This window comes from Tupaia chinensis, unplaced genomic scaffold, assembly GCF_000334495.1.
Source record: "Tupaia chinensis unplaced genomic scaffold, TupChi_1.0 Scaffold000623_1, whole genome shotgun sequence".
NCBI classification, from domain to species: Eukaryota; Metazoa; Chordata; class Mammalia; order Scandentia; family Tupaiidae; genus Tupaia; species Tupaia belangeri.
The window spans coordinates 1255401-1262655 of NW_006160143.1; positions in this window are offsets into that span (position 1 = coordinate 1255401).

A 7255-nucleotide genomic window follows, 5' to 3' on the forward strand; every position below is an offset into this window, starting at 1 on the left:
GGGGGGATAGGCATAGAAAGCAAACAGGGATAACAGAGACAATGGGAGGAGGGTTGGACAGGGCAGAGGGTTAGGGATAGGGAATCAAGGATGGCAAAAAAAGAGAAAAAACTCAAAATATACAAGACATAAGAAATGGAAAATTGTTTGTTGATAACACATATGTTGATGTACTTGATCAACACAACAGACAATGTATTTTGGATGAAAAATTCATTTTGTATACTGTAATGATGTATAGCATATTAATGTTAAAAAATAAAAACAAAACAAAACAAATAAATAAATTGTATGTGTGATGAATTATTTCAGATATATCTACATTAAGGGTTTTCTGAACAACAAAAAGTAGTTTAATCTTTATTTTACAAAAAAATTATGAACTTTTAGAACAGCTTTAAATTTCCAAAGTGATGATTACCTTCAACCTTCCTCTACTCAACTTTGTAGCAATCTTGAAAACAAAATGAAAAGTTCTTCTGGAGGGGCCACCAGGTAGTAGAGTGGATAAGGCACTGGACTCCCATGTTGTCAATTGCCATTTAAGTCCTGAATCTGGTGGCTTGTTTTCTCATTTTCCCTCACTCTCTTTATCTATAGTGAGTGCTTGTGACCTATAGCAAATAAAAAAAATCATACATAATATCAAATAAATAGTTGTTTTTTAAAAAGCACTTTTAGAAATATTAATGCTCAACTCAATGTGGAATTTTTGTATAAACTGTGCCATGCCCCTATAACTGTGTGAGTCCAGTGACATAGCCGTAACACTCACTGCTGGTCCTGCAAACCTTAAATTATAATTACTTCTAATACTTTTGCTCTCTTAGTTCATAGAGTATAGCTAAATTTTTTTGTAAATCTTAATCACTCGATGCTGGGCAAACATCACCAGTAGAGGAGCCATCTCTGTAGCTCAGTATGCAGTACTGAGGTAGAACACATTCATGGAATGGAAAATCATTATTAAATAAATAAAACCTCTCTTAAGACATATTGATTAAATGAAATCTGATACATAATATAAAAAGTGGTGTTCCTGGAATGTAAACGATCTCTTTCCAAGGTCAAGTATATTCATAATATTAAAGAGGAAGGAGAAAAAGTAGCATATGCTGATGATGGGGGTTTCTACCTACCCATCAGGATCCTGGGCAAATGTCTTTTTCATCAGAGGTGGGATCTGAACCTGATCTGCCATATACGATCCTTCTTATTCCACATAGTTCTTAACTTCTGAGGTTTTCCTTTCCCCTCTGGATTGACTGGTATCCTTAGTCAAAGATCAGTTGGCTGTATGTTTTGGGGTTTATTTCTGGGATCTCTACTCTGTTCCATTGGTCCTCATGTCTGTTTTTGTGCCAGTACCATGCTGTTGTGAATATCACAGCTTTGTAATATATTCTGGGATCAGAAAGTGAGATACCACCCAATCCACTCATTTTGTGTAGGATTTTTCAATACGGAGTCTTTCATGATTCCAGACATACTGTATGGTTGTCTTTTCTAGATCTGTGAAGAAAGTAATTTTATCAGGATTGTATTAAATATGTAGAATAATTTAATAGAATTGACATTTTGATTATATTAATTCTCCCAATCCAGAAATACGGGATGTCCTTCCACTTTTTTTGTGTGTCATTTTCTATTTCTTTTGAAAGATTTTTATAGTTTTCCTTATAGAGGTCTTTGACATCCTTGCTTACTTTTATTCCTTGGTATCTTATACTTTTTGTGGCTATGTAAAATGGGATTACTTTCTTCAGTTCTTTCTCTGTGTCCTTGTCGTTTTTATATAGAAATACTATAGATTTTTTAAAGTTAATTTTGTTTTTACTACTTTACTGTATGTATTTATTACTTTGAGAAGCTTTTTCACAGATACTGTTTGGTCTTCTATATATACAATCATGTCATCTGCAAACAGATCATTTCAACTCTTGTTTCTCTATTTGAATGCCTTTTATTTCATTCTCTTGTCTGATCACATTTGGTAGGACTTCCATTACTATATTGAATAGGAGTGGAGAGAGTGGGCAGCCTTGTCTTGTACCAGTTTTTACTGGAAAAGCTTTTAGCTTTTCTCCACTCAGTATAATGTTAGCTATAGGTTTCCCATAGATGGATTTTATTATGCTGAGAAACAATCCTTCTATGCCAGTTTTACTGAAAGTCTTAATCATGAAGAAATGTATTTTGTCAAATGCTTTTCCCACATCAATTAAAATTGTCATATGGTTTGTCTCTTTTTTTCTGTTAATATGATATATTACATTTATGGTTTTGTGTATGTTGAACCACCCTTGCATCCCTCTAATAAAGCCTTCCTGGTCGTGATGAATAACCTTTTTAAATATATTGTTGAATATGGTTCGCAAGTATCTTGTTGAGAATCTTAGCATCTGTATTCATCAGAGATATAGTCTATAGTTTTCCTTTTTTGTTGTATCTTTATCCGTTTTGGGAATGAGGGTGATGGAGGCTTCATAGAAAGAATTTGGAAGTGTTCCTTCCTTTTGGATATCTAGAAACAGTTTGAGTAGAATGGAGGTTACCTCTTTTTTTAAAGTTTTGTAAAATTCAGCAGTGAAGCCATGGGGGCCTGGACTTTTCTTTGTTGGGAAGTTATTTATAACTGACTCAATTTTATTGTTTTTTCAGAACCCATTCAGACTTCCTATGTCCTCCTCATTCAATCTTGGTAGATTATGTGTCCAAGAATTTGTCCAACTCATCCAGGTTTTCTTCTTTGTTGTGTATAGTTGCTCATAGTATCCTCTAAATATGTTTTGTATTTCTATTATTTCTATAGTAATCTTGCCTGATTCATTGCAAATTTGACTTATCTTGTTCCTTTCTTCTTCTTAGTTAGTCTAGCTAATGGGTGTCAATCTTGTTTATCTTTTCAAAGAACCAGATTTACCTTTCATTTATTTTCTGTGTAGTTTGTTTATTTTCTATTTCATATATTTCTGCTCAAATATTTATTATTTATTTTCTCCTGACATTTTTAGGATTTTTTTGCTGTTATTTTTCCAATTCCCTGAGGCATGATGTTAGGTTGTCCTTTTGCCATCTTTCCATCTTTTTCTTATATGCACTAATTGCTATGAACTTCCCTCTTATGACTGTTTTTGCAGTGTCCAATAGATTATGGAAGCTTTTGCACTCATTATCATTTGGTTCCATGGATCTTTTTATTTCAGTCTTAATCTCTTCAGTAGTCATGAAGTCATTCAGAGTAGGTTAGTTAGTTCACATGTATTTGTGTATTTTCTAAGGTTTTTCTTGAGATTCATATCAAGTTTCATTCCATCATGGTCAGAAAAGATGTCGGATATTGTTTCTATGCCTTTGAATCTGTAAAGGCTGGTTTTGTGCCCTATCATGCTGTCAGTCTTTGAGAAGGTAACATTTGGGGCTGAGAAAAATGTATATTTTTTGTTTTCTTGGTAGAAAGATCTATAGATATTTATCAAGTCTATCTGATTTATGATATCAGTTAGGTCCTGAATCTCTTTGCTTATTTTTGTCTCACTAATCTGTCTATAGGAGATAATGGGGTGTTGAGATTTCCAACAATTATTGTGTTACGGTCTATCTCTCCTTTTAGATCTAGCAGTCTTTCCTACACATCTATGTGTGCTCCTGAGTTAAGTGCATAGATATTTATCAGTGTTATATCTTCTTGATGAATTAGGCCTTTTACTACTATATAATGTCCTTCTTTGTCTCTTCTTATAGTTTTTGTCATAAAGCCTCTTTTGTCCAAAATTGGTATAGGACTCCCACTCTTTTTTGGTTTCCATTTGTATGGAATACCTTATTCCAACCCTTCACACTTTAAATATATATATGTATTTATCCATGAGATGGGTTTCTTGTAGGCAGCAGATGGAGGGTTTCTCATTTTTTTATCCATTCAGCCAGTCTTTCTCTTGATCAGAGAATTTAATCCATTGACATTCAAAATTATTATTGATATTTCCAGATTTGTCAATACCATTTAATTGGTCATATTTTTAGATGTTTCTGTTCTCTTATTGCTGTCTGTCTGTCTTTAGATTTTTTGGTATAGTACTCCTTTCAGAATTTCTTGAAGAGCTGGTGTAGAGTTGGTAAATTCTTTCAGTTTTTGTTTATCTGAAAATGTTTTTATCTTTTTTTCCTATATAAAGGATAATCTTGCCAGGTGTAGTATTCTTGGTTGAAAATGTTTTTAATTTAACACTTTGAATATATTCCCCATTCTTTCCTTGCTTGTATTGTATCCAATGAGAGGTCCAGTGTTAGTCTGATGGGATAGCCTTTGTAAATGATTTCACATTTCTCTCTTTCCAATCTTAGTATCTTGTCATTCTCTGAGGTTTTGGCCAATCTGGCTATGATATGCCATGGAGAAGATCTTCTTAGATTGATTCTATTTGAGAGGTTCTTTGTATTTCTTGGGTCTGAATGTTTGAGTGCTTCTCCAGACATGGAAAGTTTTCTTTCAGGATTTTGGTGGACTAGAGTATCAATGCCCTTATTACGTCTGAGATATCAATTATTTGAATGTTTGAGCATTCCATGGTATCTAGTATTGCTCATGTATTATCCTCATTTTTCTTGGTTATGTTCTCACTATTTTTGATCATCTTTTTGAGGTCAGAGATTTTGTTTTCTACTTCCAAGATTCAGTTTTCTGTATTGTCTAACCTGCTTTTTAATACTTTTGAGGGAGGTCTTGATTTCCTGTATTACAGCCTTCATATCTAACAGTTCTGTTTGATTCTTTTTTATGGTGTCCAATTCTTCTTTCATATCATAGAAGGACTTCCTCATGTCTTAGAGCTTAATGTTTCTTTACTCTTGCCTCTCATAGATTTTTGTCATCATAAATATTCAAAATTCTCTTTTCTTACATTGCGATAATATCTTCTAATATTTCCCTACTTGGAGACAAGTTACTGTGTTCCCTTGCTAGGAATGTATTACTTGATTCTCTCATCCTTGAGGCTCTTCTGCAATTTGTAGTCATTCGGTAAGGTGTTCACTTTTGGCCAATTGGTTGAAGAAGGATTCTGTAACTCGTTCTGAGCTCATTTGCTTCCCTTTTCTGTGAAATAATTCAGTCCTATTTTCTCCCTTCTACTGTATCCTCCAGTGTGGTAATTACAGGAGGAATTTTGAAATTGGATTTATGAAGGGGAGTTTCACTCTTTTTACAGTAAGGGGCAAAGAATTCTCTACATGTCACACCTTCCCATAGGGGTCCACTTGCATTACCACTGTTCCACTGCCTGTCTCTATTTCTCTAATTTGCTAATTAGATGATTAACTGACTAGTTTTGCACGTATCTAATACTATAAACATTTAAGGCTATAAAATTCTAGAAAACACATAGTGTTGTCCTCAAAGTTGTAAAATTATGATTTTTATTATTATTTAAGTCTAAATGCTATCTTCTTTTCTTATAATTTCTTCTGACACTCATAAATTATTTAGAAGTGTTTTAACATCAAATATGCAAAAAAAAAAAAACCAGCCCAAAATTTTCTCGGGACCAGCAGTTAGCGTAATGGCTATGTTGCTGGACTCCCATGTAGTCAACCGCAGTTTGTGTCCCGGACCTGGTGGCTTAAAACTCATGCCGGTGCATGTGCACGTGTGCCTAAGATCCCAAGAGGAGAATGGAGGAGAAGGAATTGTGGCGTGGCCATCCCCCTGGGGGTTTCTGTCTCTCTGTCTCTCTCTGTCTGTCTGGCGAATGCATGCGCCCTATATCCAAAACCTCTCCAAAAAAAACAAACCAAAACAAAACAAAACAAAAAAATCAAATATGTAGACAATAAACTTATTATTTAATTATTTATTTTTACTCTAATTATCTCATTCAAAGCAAGGGTCTACATGGTATTATCAATATTAATTGTCTTAGCCATATTCAGGTGTGAAGAGTTCTTTATGGCTTAGCATTTGTTTAATTCTGTTTATGATTGAAGTTGACCTATATTCTGTATACCCCCACTAAGTGGGTTTTGTTGATTATTCTCTTTGATAATTTTTAATCTTTACATAATTTGTATTTTAATTACTCAGGAAAAAAAATCAAACATATTGCTATGAAATTGAGAGTGTCTATTTTTCTTATGGTTCTTCTGCCCAATTACTACACAGCAGTAAAAGCCACCAAGTACCTCCCCCTACACAACAGAGAGCAGAGCAGAACACAGGAGCTGGGCAGGCTGCCTCCCAAGGAGAGGAGCAGGGACAATACTTGGCTCCACATGCCCAGGTCTTCCTTCCAGTACAATGACATCAGTGCTTCTCAGACTTTAGCTTACATCCAAATTATCATGAGGCTTGATAAACCACAAATTGCTAGACCCCACTCTCAAAGTTTCTAATTTAGTGTATCTGCATTACATACTTATTAAAATAAATATATTTATCTATGATTGAAGTATACCTGAAAAGATTATAGGTGATTTGTTGAAGCTCATTGATCTCATGACTAATCAATATTCCCATCTTTGGGGAAAGCTTAAAAAGATGCAGTGGCTTCTTCACTAAGTGAGACGAAGAGTGAACAACTTACCTGTGAAATATTGGGATAATTTTTAAAGTTTCATGACTGTAGTAAACAAAAACCTTTCACATAATAACTCTGTAAACTCATAAAAATCATACTGAAAAGAATTTTCTCTTACTAGTCTACATTTACTTAAAAGGTCATTTAATTTAAAGGTCATATGTAGCATGGTTCCTAGTTCATACAGATTCTGCAAAACCCATGGTGTCAGGAATGATAGGAAAGGGGAAGACCAGTCGGCATAAAGAGAGCTTCTAGGCCTTTAAAATACTGTTCTTTCTTCTGCTCAGTGGAGTTACATATTTTATTACATTCAGATTCTACCTTCTAATCTGATTTTGAAAATATGTTTATCAATTTTCATGCTGTGGGTGATTTCATAAAGAAGCAGACAGGGAACATGTCATTATATATAGTATGACTGTATATTCATCCTGGTTCCTGCATAGCAGAAGTGAGTGTCCAGATCAAGGTCAGTCACCACACTCTAATAGTTCACTCCAGGTACAAGACCCTCTTGCTCCCAACTTCTTCATCCAGGCTCCTGTGTGGCAGAAGTGAGAGTACAGATTGAGGTCAGAGACCTACTGTCTCCTGTTCATCACAGACTTTATAGTTTTCTGAAGCACATGCCACATGACCCATACTTTCTTTGCCATTTGAAGCCCTGCAGCTCAGCC